At 52.3% G+C, this 11,991-nt stretch overlaps 1 protein-coding gene across 2 annotated transcripts in view; it reads left to right on the top strand.

Annotated features, from left to right (window-relative positions):
• The first annotated feature begins 8,692 nt into the window (after positions 1–8,692).
• Positions 8,693–11,991, top strand: part of TNIP1 (TNFAIP3 interacting protein 1) — a 46,956-nt gene continuing 43,657 nt past the window's right edge. Inside the window, exon 1 of one of the 2 annotated variants that reach the window (XM_045506719.2) lies at positions 8,693–8,747. The gene's annotated coding sequence lies outside the window, so the exon portion shown is untranslated. The remainder of the gene's footprint in view (positions 8,748–11,991) is intronic. The other variant, XM_074360947.1, reaches the window with a different exon arrangement.

Below are 11,991 nucleotides of genomic sequence, written 5' to 3'. Positions count from 1 at the left end.
CCTCAGTTTCTTCATCTGTAAGACAAGGACCAGTTCCACCTAGCTCACAGCCTTCGTGGGGTACGGGAGATGACCCGTGGAAGTTTGCAGTGGGGGCCTGCCTGGCTTGGAGTCAGCTGCCAGCACCACCTGCCCTGAGCCAGGCCCAATTGTAGGAACCAGGAGGTGGCCCCCGAGATGTTTTCTTGAGCTTTGTTTTCAAGAATTTGTCAGCTGCAGATCACAGAAGCATCCAAAGACATATGAAAGTGCCTTAAAATATGCCCTGAGGGAAAAATAGGCTGGAATGGAAAGGAAAGTGATGGAATCCAAGGCAGTAGAAGTGGGGAGGCCCCATGAGGCCAAGGGGGAACATACAAGTGGAAAAACCAGGAATTTCTAGAATTCCGAGAAACCAGGAAAGAGGATAGTTCAAAGGGAGCACCACTGTGTATAAGACATCATTCTAATCCCTCAACATGTGGTTTTCTCTGAATTCTTAAAGTGTATTGTGTTCTGGGCTTGGTCAGTAATAGGAGGGAGATGAGATTAGAAAGGGGAGTTTGCATCCAATTATAGAGGACCTTGTATGTCAGGATTTTCTCTTATAACCCAGGGTGAGCCTTTGGAGGTTCTTGGGTGGGGAAGGTATACATCTAAGCATGCATTTAAGGCAAGCCCATGAAGGAAAGTGGCCAATTGGGAGGCTATTACAGTAATCCCACGGAGTCCCAGGTGCCTGCAGAACAAACCACATTTTTTTCTTGGAGCTGTGGCAGAGGAGGGACTAGCCACTATTCTGAATCCAAGCCCTCGCATTCATTCATTTATTCATCCACCCATCCACTCATGCAGCCCCTTGTTGAATGCCTTCTACGTGCTAGATGCTAAAGATATAAAAAGTTAGACCATCGTGGTCCTAATCCTTAAGAGCTTCTGTTCCAGTGTCCCTCCCACTCAGCTCTCTGCAAAACACATTAGATGACACTGGAGGTTGTTTCTGTGGCCAAAGTTCAACTGAGAAGTGGTGGGGACTAAATTAAAACTAAAAGGAAAGGGAAAGCAGAAGCCCAGACTGCCACTGTCTCAAAGAGGGAGGACAGGAGGATGGTCCCGATGCTCTAAGTGTGGACGGGGCTTCAGGAAGTCTCACCTCCTTCAGCCAGACTGACAACTGCCACCTCCCGAGAGAGGAAGCAACTGGCCCCAGGTCATAAAGCCTTTCAGCGGCAGACAGAACTGGAGCCCTGCAGTCCTGGCTTCGGTCCAATGCTTTTATAAACACCATGTACGTCGTTCCATTTTGTTCACTCCTCCCCTCTGAGAGGGCTTCAGCCCACAGTCAGCCTCCCTCCAGCTCCTCACTGCCCCCCTCCCGCCTGGAGCTGTGCCTCTCCCGTCGGGGCAAATGCTTTTCAGCAGCTCTGGACTGAGATGCACCCACCTTGGTTTTAGGGCCACGAGGACGTGTCTAAAGGAAGTGGCTGGTTGGGAAGAGGTTGCCCTTTTAAAACCCAAGCAGAGAGCAACTATTTGGGAATTGCCACTGTTACATTTCCTGCTGTTGGAGAGCATTGTGGGAACTGTGGGCTATTTAAAACACGCTGATGTATATACTGTGTCCCGGCTCTGCTGAGAACATGCGTCATCGCCAGAGTAATCCCGCAGGAGAAGCTCCCCCCCATGCTAATCCTCTGCTGTAGCGCAGGGGTAGCACCCTCTTCCTAACAACGAGGCAACTGAGGGTCCAAGTGGTGACACAGATGGCCCGAAGATAGAGGCAGCACATCATGGACTTACTGAGCTGGATGTGGTCTTAGAGGAAGTGGTCTTAGATCCCAGCCAACTCTCTTATTTCATAAATCTGGAAATTGAGGCTCACAGAGCAGGACCATGGCCGTGGTTTACTAAGGGCTAGATCTGTGACGAACACCTCGTCTCCTGATTCCTACTCTGCCGTCTCCGCTGACATATCCTCCTCTTCCCTCTGATGGCAGAAATCAGACTGAACGAACGGGAGGGAGAAGTGTCAAGTTGCCCAACCCGAATTTCAGAACCCAGAAGCGGTAAATCACCACTCCAACATGCCTCCCCACTCCCCTCAGACCTCAGGTTTCCTAAGGGCACTTCCCCACTTCACAGCTGGAGTTAGGCAAGCGGGAAATTCTGGTTCTATCACGGAGCCCTCTACTCAGTAGTTAGATCTATGGGAAGGAAGCGGGCAGGCCGCCCTGGATTTGAATCCCAGCCAAGCATGGGGTGAGTCACTGGCCTCTCAATGCCTTGACGTCTCCATCTGTAAAGTGAGGATGACAAAGGCTTCTATCTCACAGGGTTGTTGTGAAGACGAAATAAGGCAATGTGTGTGCATCTGTGTGGCACACTGTCCGGGATACAGCAAGGACTCAATACATATCAGCTTTGTTATTAATAAACAGGCTGGATTCCATTTCCCAGCAGACGAAGGCTTAGAGAGGTGGAGTCTTAACAGCCTCAGATGATTAACTGAGTCCCTCCCTACCCTCGAAAGCTAAGGGGGGAAAGATTAGAAAAATTCAAGCACACAGTAGCAAGGGGTACCAAGTGCAGAGGCCACAGATTAACCACAGAGAGGCCTGAAAAAGACTCCCTGGAAAGAGGGCACATGAGAGGCACCTCAAAAGATGGGTAGAGAAGCTCTCAACAGTGAAAGATGGAAGGACGAAGAGAGTTCCAGGCGGGGCCAACTTGCGTAAAGGCACAGAGGTGGGAAGCAGAGGCAGTGGGATGTGCTCCTGGGGGCCCTGGGCCCCACATCCAGTGTGAGGACAACATCTGGGAATGCCACAGAGAGTCCAGGCTGGAGTGTGGCCTTTACCCTCGGGGTCCTGGCCAGCCCCTGAATGGGCTAGGGGTGGGAGTAGTACGAGCAGAGATGTCCTTTAGAAAGCCATCTCTGGGGCCCTTGGCAGAGGAGGAGACCAGCCCAGTGGCTGGGAGACCATTGGACAGGCTTGCAGCTCTTCCCCGGATGCGGAGGGATGGGGATGTGGGCCAGGGTGGGGGAAGCAGAGATAGAGAAAAGAGAAGAAAGACATCGGGGTGCAAGGGACCCAGGAAACTGCCTGACCTGCTGTGAAGAACAAGAAAGGGAGGCCACAGTGAAGTCAGGTGTCATCACCTTGGAACCGAGAGGTGAAAAGTGCTTTAGAGCAGGAAGAGGACCCCGGTGCGGGCCATCTCACCACCCACTTCCCTGCGTGGTGAGGACTGAGGAGGCCCTAAACCAGAGCCGCCTGGGAATGGGCCCTTCCCCCGGGCCCAGCTGTTGCAGCAGTTAACAGAACAAACAATTCCCCCTGTGGGATGGTCCCCCCGCCCCCCTGCCTGTTGTGCTGCTGGCTGCAGCCAGAACCCCCCCCCCCCCGCGGCTGCCCCACTGGGATGCCATGGACCTTGACCTGGAGACAGCCCTGGGCGGGGATGGGAGGGTGGGGGGTGACACAGAGATCCCAACCTGTGTAGGGCCAACCATTTCCACTCCCACTTTCCCACACATCTGGTATCCACTCAAAGCCCCTAAGCACTCCTTACCACACGCACAGAATTCCAAGTCACCACCTGGCGTCCCCACAGAGACACACACACTGTGTACCCAGAACCAGAAGCACATGCTGACGCCAGAAAGAAGAATGATTAGGCCTACAAATACACTGGTCACAAACAGAAAGACAGACTGCTGGCCATAGACGCACTGCTGGCCACACAGGAAAGGCCTCACACAAGTACTCAAACTTGCTTTTCACACCCACTCCCTGGGGTGTGTTCACGTTCCTGCTTTTCTTGGCACACAGCCTTGGTGTGCAGCACACAGCTCCCGGGACCTGGGACCCGCCGGCCCTGTGTCCGTTCCTCCTTCTGTTCTTCCACAGGAAGAGACAGACTTTGAGCCTAACTGCCCTGATTTGAGCTCTGGGGAAGCTAGACCAGCTCCCCAGAGAAGCAGAAGCGGGATCAGCCTTGCTTTGGAGCCGAATCCCCAGGGAAGGCTTCCGGGGAGGCAGTGAGGCTCACGGTGAGTGAAACATACAGATGCAGGAGGGAGAGAGCTTTTCCTCCAGAAGCCCCTGTCTCACCCTGTTCGCTTTTCTCGGAGTGCTCTAGAAGCTGGTGGTGGAAGCTGGTGGTGAAAGGGTTAACAGCGCCACCTGCCACCCCCAACCTCCCACCGTTGGGCCTGGGAAAACCTGAGCCCTGGGATTTGCCCATGGGGAGTCAGGGTAACTATCTCTCGATAACTTTTTGCTGTTCCAGGATAAAACTCCCCAGGTGAGTGAGATGGAAACCTAAAATGAAACTTTGCCAGGCTTCTCAGACGCAGGGCCCCTTACTGTCACCCTGGTCAGTAGCTGTAGCACCAGATCCATCATCATCATTGCCTCTGTGTGAGGCTGGCTCTCCACGTGGGGTGAATTTCTCATTCTCATGGGCAAATGCGCCTTCCTCTCCACTAGGCTTCAGGCTCTCAACTTTCCTACCTAGGAGGGTGTTCCCTGAACAAAATGAGATCAAGCAGCCAGAGATCCCAGCACAAAGCCTGGTACCCGGGAATTTCCTATCACCTGCCTTCCCCACCTCCTGCCTCTCCCAGGGTGCCCGGTCCCCCTGCCCCTCTCCCGTGCGGGGTCCAGGTTAATTGCAGTGCAGCATTTGCATAGACATGAGACCTCACCCGGGGAAATTCCCCCTGGTGACCAGGCTTCCTTTCTGAGGTCGGGCCTCAGACACTGCTCCTTCCTCTCCGGGTCCCCCCCCCACCGCCTCCCGCTGGCTCTGGTCCCTGTCATCCAGCTGGTGTAGATCCAGGCTCGCAGATCTAGTCCCATCCTTTGATCCTGGATGCTGACCAAGAGGGTGTGAGGGTGGAGGGTGGTCTGGGGATCTGGAACAAAAGCGGAAGTGATGAGTTTGAGAAACAGAGGAAAGATCCGCAGGCGAGAGGTGAAGCCTGGGTTGTGATGTTAGCTCGTCAACAACTCCCTTTCCTTCCTTGGGCACATGCCTTCCCCTCCCTGGACTTTAGTCTCTCCTGTCCAGTCAAGGGGTGGGTCTGAAGAAGCTTTGTTCCAGGGCTGATAGGCCAAGAAGCCACTTCTTTTAGCAGCACAGTCTTGCAACACTTGTCCTTGGATCTTTTTCCTTTGACAAGGGTCTTGCAACATACCATCCTGTATCTGTTTCCTTGGAAAGCACAATTTTGCAAAATGCGTTCCTGAATTTCATTTTAAGATGTTGACAGAATTATATGTATCTCCTCTACTTGAAGTGAGCTGGTTTGAGTTTTAATTTTTCCTTTCACATTCACCATGTATGATGTCCTGGGACCCACAAAAAGTGGAATAGAGCTCTCTCCTCTCCAGATGCTAAGATCTGTTGTCTGCATGGTCTCTACCCTGGTACTGAGAAGGCACCTTCCCTGGTACAAAAAGGGAAAGAGCGAGGTCCTGGGACCACCTGCATCAGAACCAACTGTCAGAAAGGGCCTTTGAGAGCAGCAATCACAATGTGATTGGCTCAGTGCTGGTCACACAGTATCAACAAAACCAGAGATGTCAGGGTCGGAGGGTGCGGTTGGATAATTAAGTAGCAAAGGAGTGGGGCTGTGAGATTTACCCTATGTGTATCCCAATTTCACCCAGCTTTTGAAGTTCAGCATAGGTCTCATCTCCCCCAGGTGAGCTCTGAAGACATTTATTACCTGAGTTTGAACTCCAGCCATGCCTCTCAGTAGCCATTGGCTTAAACCACTATAAGCCTCCTCTATAAAATATCCTCATCTATAGAATAGCGGTACTGATATCATAAGGTCCTGATAAGGAAGGCATAAAATAATGCATTTAAGAGCACTTAGTCCAATGCTTGGTACATGTTAATTTTAAGAATTAGCTATTAGTGTTATTATTTCCTGACCATCTTGGCTTACTTTGATTTCTCAGACTGAGATGCTCTGAACTTTCGGACTTCCTTACAGTGTCAGCATGGAAGGTCCCTTAATGATCATCTAGCCTGATTCCTTCACATTATGGAAGGGGAAGCTGAGGGCCAGAGAGGGGAAGGGACTTGACCAGGGCCACACAGCAGAGCCAGAACTCAAACTCAAGTCTTTTGATATCCAGTCTTCTTTTTCCTTAATGTCTATGCCTTGGCCTGAACAAGGAAGGCATTTTCAGGGAATCCATGGCTCGAAGAAGGAAGAGGGGGAAGAGAAGGTGGGAGAAGCTGACTGCTCTCAGCATTTCAGCAGCTAAAGCTCAGAGCTAATCTTCCTCCAGGGTGCGCAAGCCAAGTGTTCTAACTGGAGATTCCAGCTCTTTGAGCCTCCTTAGCCCTTCAAGTTCTTTCTGCCATTTAAGACTCCATGAGCAGGAACCAGTCCAAGCTGTGCTTCGTGGATTCACAGAGGATCAATGACGATTGTGGCCTCTGGAGAGAAACTTTCATGTACAGGGGAAATATTGCAATCCAGGAGCAACAAGGCTGAATTACACATTCTACTGATGAGGAATCTGAAACTCCATTTCCTAAAGGAAGAGACATTGCTGAATTTCACGGAAGGCTCTGGCTGACTCAGGGGGCTTATGCCAGGCTGCCAAGAGGCTTCACAAAGGGAGACAGGGACTAGATCTCTCTCCCTGGTGCTGAGTCTTGCCACCATCCCAAATGCCTGTTACTGAGCTGTTGGAGACATGCGCGAGGGAGGCCTTGCAGCTTGCTACGGGAGGGCAGAAATGGCAGCATCTGACAGTGTGGGTGTGAGAAGGTATATTTTTACTCCCTGCAGAGAAAAGGGTTTCTGAGCAGGGAAGCGTATCGTCCTTTGAGCCTGGTCTAGCGCGAGGACCAGTGTCGTTAGTCCTGTAGAACTTTCTGTGCAGTTTGGTAAGGTAGCTGCTTGCCACGTGTGGCTGTTGAAACATTTAAAAAGTGGCCAGTCCAACCGGGGGACTGAGTGCGGTGTGAGAAAGAGCACTGGACTAGGAGTCAGGAAGTTCCTTGATTTACTCACTTGGAGAGTCATTTCCACTGTCTGGCCTTGACTTCCACATGCGTACAGTGAGGCTGTGGGGCCAGGACGTCTCTCTAGCATTGCCTGGGCAATCCCAATCTGAGGGACACAGAGGCAGTTGAGGGTCAGATTCAGTGGACTCCCCCTCTCTCACCCCCAGTCCACTGCCTCCCAATGCTCTGCCCAGGGCTGATGGGGCCCCTTGATATCTGACCCTGCTTATTTCTCCAGATCCACCTTTGTTACTTCCCCTTGCTTGCTTCAAACTCCATGGTCCTCTCAGAGTGAACAATTTTCAGTTCCCTGAATATACTCTCTCTTTGCATATTCTATTCCCCTTGCTGAGAATACCCTTCCTTATGCTCTTGCTTGGCTACTTCTGGGTCTCAGCTAAGGTGTCTCTTCCTATAGAAAGACTTCCCAGTCCCAAATCTTGGCCAGATGCTCCCTTGTCCAGGCTCCTATAGCTCCCTGTGTTTCTCCTGCCAAAATACATCTCTACCACACTTTACTGTAACTACCTAGTTAATTTGCCTACAGCCCCCAGAGCAATGCTATCCAATAGAACTTTCTGTGATGATGGAAATGTTCTATACATGTGCAATCTAATGTGGTAGCCACATGTGGCTACTGAGTACTTGAACTGTGGCTGGTGCTATTGGGGAACTGAATTATTAATTTTAACTGATTTGTATTTAAATAGCCACATGTGGCTAATAGCTACTGTGCTGGACAGGGCAGCATCAGAGTCTGTGAGCTCTGAGCGGGCAAGAAGTGGATCTGACTTGCCCATTCCTATGTCTTCAGTGGTCTATAATATTGTGTAAGAATGAAGAAACTCCAGAACTAGGAATGATGGAGAAAGGCCAGCTCATTCAGATGGTCCCCCTCCATCCCCTCCCTAGGCATCTTTTCAGCAGATGATGAACTGAGTGAGCCCTTATGTTTGTAAAGTGGTCAACAGTTTACAAAGGAAGTCTGTAAACTATCATTTTGTCTTAATCACTGTTGCAGGAGGTGTGCAAAGCAGGACTCCTGATCCCCACTCTACAGCTGGGGACCACTGAGGCTCAGGATGGCGAGGTGAGGTGCAGGAGCACTAGCTGGTTGGTGCCGAGCTGGGCTGCTCCGTGGTGGATAGGACTCTGAGGCCCCAAACTACATCCAAGAGACCCAGCACAGAGGGAAGGAGTGGGCTTTCCTCTTCCCTGTGGACAAGCCACAGAAACTAAGTGGAAACAGATGGGATAGGACTGGGGGCAGGAGGATGTGGGCTGGGTGTCTGGTGATTTCCTCAGGACCCTGGGCGCTGGAATCCCCCAGCTTGGGCAAAGGAAGAGATGGAGGTCCTCAGGAGAACCTGGGGGTGGGGTAGGGTGGGCTGGCTGGGTGGCCTCTGCCCCTGTGTCAGTTCCCAGCCCAGCCACAGAACCGTCAGGCTTCCGGCTCTTCCCCGGAGCCCCCTCCCCTCCCTGGAATTCACAGCAAGTGACAGCCAGTCTGGGAAGTGACAGGTGGGGAACTGACAAAGAAGGGCCCTGTGCTCTGCCAGGGGGCGGGATGGGGCCTCAGCTGAGTCTGCGGGGCTGCATGCTCCTCCATCTCGGGGAATTCCCCTCCTGCCTAAAAGTCAGCCCAGCCCTCCCTCCCTCCTTCCTGCAGACAGTCAGCGGAGGAGCCTCGAGCTGGGGCACAGACCCTGTCTTCTCTTGCTCTTCCCCAGGTGAGTGAGCCGGCGGGGGACGGGAGCCAGGACAGGGAAGGGCTCACTGCACAGGACTGCGGGGCCACCAGGCCCTCCGGGCTCTGGGCCACGAGCTACCTGGCCTCCTGCCTCCCTGCCAGCTGGGATCGGGCTGCCGGGCCCAGCCCCCTGCCCCCAGGCTTGGGCTCCGGCCTCTCTCACTCCTTGCCTGGCCTCATTCTCCTCTTGCTTCTCTCCCTCTACTTCTGATTTTGTCTTCCTGCCCTCCTCTCCTTGCGCTGCCTTCTCAGCCAGGCCTTTTCTCTCTGGTGGCTGCTGGTTTTTCCAAAGAGAAGGAAAAGAAAGACCTATTTTTTGTTTTATCCTTTTCCCAAGACAAGGGAGTAGGTTCATGAGTTTGAACGCAGATGTGTGTGTGTGTGTGTGTGTGTGTGTGTGTGTGGATGTGTGTCTCTGTGAGCGTGTGTCACACCTTACATCTCCTGACGTGACCGTGTGAGCGAAAAATGTGTGAGCATGTTTATGTGTTTGTGTGTGAGTGTGTCTGTGGGTGTCTTTGAGTGTCTGGGTCATTACGTGAATGTGTGTCGGTGACTCTTTGAGGGTGAGTGTGTGGGCGTGTGTTGGGCACTTTAGTGATCTAAAGCTAGACAGGAAGAGAGCAGGTGGGAGTCTGCCCCTGCCTCCCTTGGGAACACAGTGGAAGGCTGGGGCCCTCCCTAACCCTGGGGCAAAAGGACCTCTGGAGGGCCCTCCCACCTGCTCTCCTCCCAGGGCCAGCTGGACCTTTCTGTGGTTGAGCCTTTAACAGAGAGAGAGCCTGAGGCACTTGGAGTGGGTGACAGGCTGGCAGACAGTGGTGATGCGGTCTCCTCTTTGATCACAAACAGTCCAGATTTTCCAAAGCTCATCAGAGGCCCAGCCCAGGGAAGTCCCTGGCTAGGAGGGGCAAGGAATGGAGGCCAAGTCACTGTCACAGTGGCTCCTGGGCTGGAGAAGAATGGAGGGGGAAGCGGGAGGGGCCCTGGAAGAGGGAGCACAGGAGAGAACTTGGGGTGAGGCGGTAGGAGGGCTGCTCTCAGGGCCCTGAAGGGCTTCCCAGGATTAGGAAATGCTCTGGTTCCCACGGGTCTGCCTCCTTCAGGGGCTGGGCTGGGCCTGACTGACCTCTCCCCACTTCCAAGAGGATGACAAGAGGCAACTTTGGGTCCAAACCCAGATCAGCTTGACACTCTGAGCTGGAGACAGGGAGGCCAGAGGGAGAGGAGCTGGAGTAGGGGAGGCCTGGGCTCCTAGAGCTGTGGGAGGGGCCTGGCCAGGCCACGTATGCTACAGGCCAGGGCCGGGAATTTCCCCCAGTGTCACTTTGCCCTTTCCTCCCATGCAGCGGGGCCCTAGAAAGCTCAGAGTAACAGGCAGGCCCAGGGATGCAGGGGAAGCAGCTAGGATGGAGAAAGAGGAAAACAGGAAAGACCCTGGAGAAAAAGTCAGGAGGAATGCCTTCTAGGCCTGGTGTTTCCGAGGACGCTTTGCGATGTCTAGGGCTAGTTCCTCCACAGCTCTGGGCCCTGAGGTCCTCACTGGAAAGAGGAGATTACTGATCCCTGCCCACTGCATTGGGTGGATGATCACTGCCATTGCTGCCTCTCACTGATGCCAGGCTCTGGGGTGTCTCATTCTTTCTACCCTGTGCACTGGGAACAGTTCTAACCTTCATGTTACTAATGAGGAGGCCAGGAGGGGCATCGTGAGGGGTATGTGGCAGGGCTGTGATCTGAGCCCAGGCTGTCTGACTCAAGAGCCCACATCCTAACCCTTGGTATGACATGCCTCTTGGAAGTAGGGCAAATTGTGGATACGAAATGGTTTAATTCAGCTTAAGGTGCTGAAAAAGTCTGAAAAGTTATACATCTCTTACCACTGTGGTATGCATCCCCTTATGCAGTTATTGGGAGGTAGATGGAATTAAAAATGCCTTCTCAGGCTGAGGGTGGGAAGCAGGGACCATAGTCTCTGCTCACTAATTTACTTCTTACCCCAAAATACGATTACCTAGTACAATTTAAGTCAACGGCATGTACTTGACATGCATTTCTCATTTATCACTGAAATCTCTCATATAGACACACACCCAACACCAAAAAAACACCCAGAATCCACCGTAGGGCTTTACATTCCTGAGATTGCCTCTGGCTATGGGGATGTGAGACTGCATCTGAGGAAGGGACCCAGACCCAGGACTGCTCTTTCCTCAGTTCATTAGCTGCTTGCCCTGAGTTTCATTCACCCCTAGCCAAGAACCCGACTTGACTAATTCACTACAAGTGGGGCATATGCTTGTTTGCTTTAGAAGCTCCATTTCCCATCACTAGGGTGTGTGACAGTAGCACTGCTCTGGGAGCAGGAGACTTAAGTACTATCACAAACTCGCTGGAAGACCTCTGGCAAGTCCCTGCCGTCAGTGGCTTCAACCCCATGAGAAAAAGGCTGGGTTTGATCCCTTCTAAGGACCCTTCAAGGACTGGCATTTTGAGTTCTATGCCTTGCCAAGCTGGCAAGATTCCATAGCATGTAGCTTAAGCGGGTTAAGAGTTTAAGAGCCTGGATCTTCACGTTCCAGTGACCTGGTGCTATTTAAGACCTTGAATAAGTCACCTAACACCTCAGAGCCCCAGTTTCATGTGTGAAGTGGGGAAGGGGATGGTACTGACCTCAGAGGTGGGTTGGGAGATACATTATGTGAAAGTGCAGACCTAGCACGCGGCAAATACCCCACAAACGTCACCTTCTGATGTTTGTCACATGCAGCCTCCACTCCTCTTCAGGCACTGGATTTAGAGCTCAATCATTTACACATGGAATTTGGGTTTTGTTGTTATGTTTTTTATTTCCCTCAAATGCGGATTTAGGTCTGACTTCCGAGCAGCCTTGGTGGAGTTGGTAGAGAGAGAAGGAAAGGTAGAAAAGATACTGGGAAGTTTTGTGTCTCAAAACAAAACAAAATGAAACAAAACACAGGCCTTTTGATTCTCCTCCCAGGTAGGGCTTTGTGGGGTGCTTGTCGTCACCCTGGAAGAGCAAAAGTTTCCCGGTGCCTGAGTCACCCAGTTTCCAGTGTCAGTCCCAGCTTCTCAGCTTGGAAATCTCCTTCCAGCTATGGGCGTATCAGGGATGCCAGGCTCTAGGGGGGCTGTTTCCCACTCTGCCAGGCCCCCAGAGTCTAGGGTCCCACAGAGGATGTGGATGGTGGGATGGAACCTAG

Source organism: Camelus bactrianus, chromosome 3, assembly GCF_048773025.1.
Source record: "Camelus bactrianus isolate YW-2024 breed Bactrian camel chromosome 3, ASM4877302v1, whole genome shotgun sequence".
Classification (NCBI taxonomy): domain Eukaryota; kingdom Metazoa; phylum Chordata; class Mammalia; order Artiodactyla; family Camelidae; genus Camelus; species Camelus bactrianus.
This window is presented reverse-complemented; position numbering and strand designations above follow the sequence as displayed.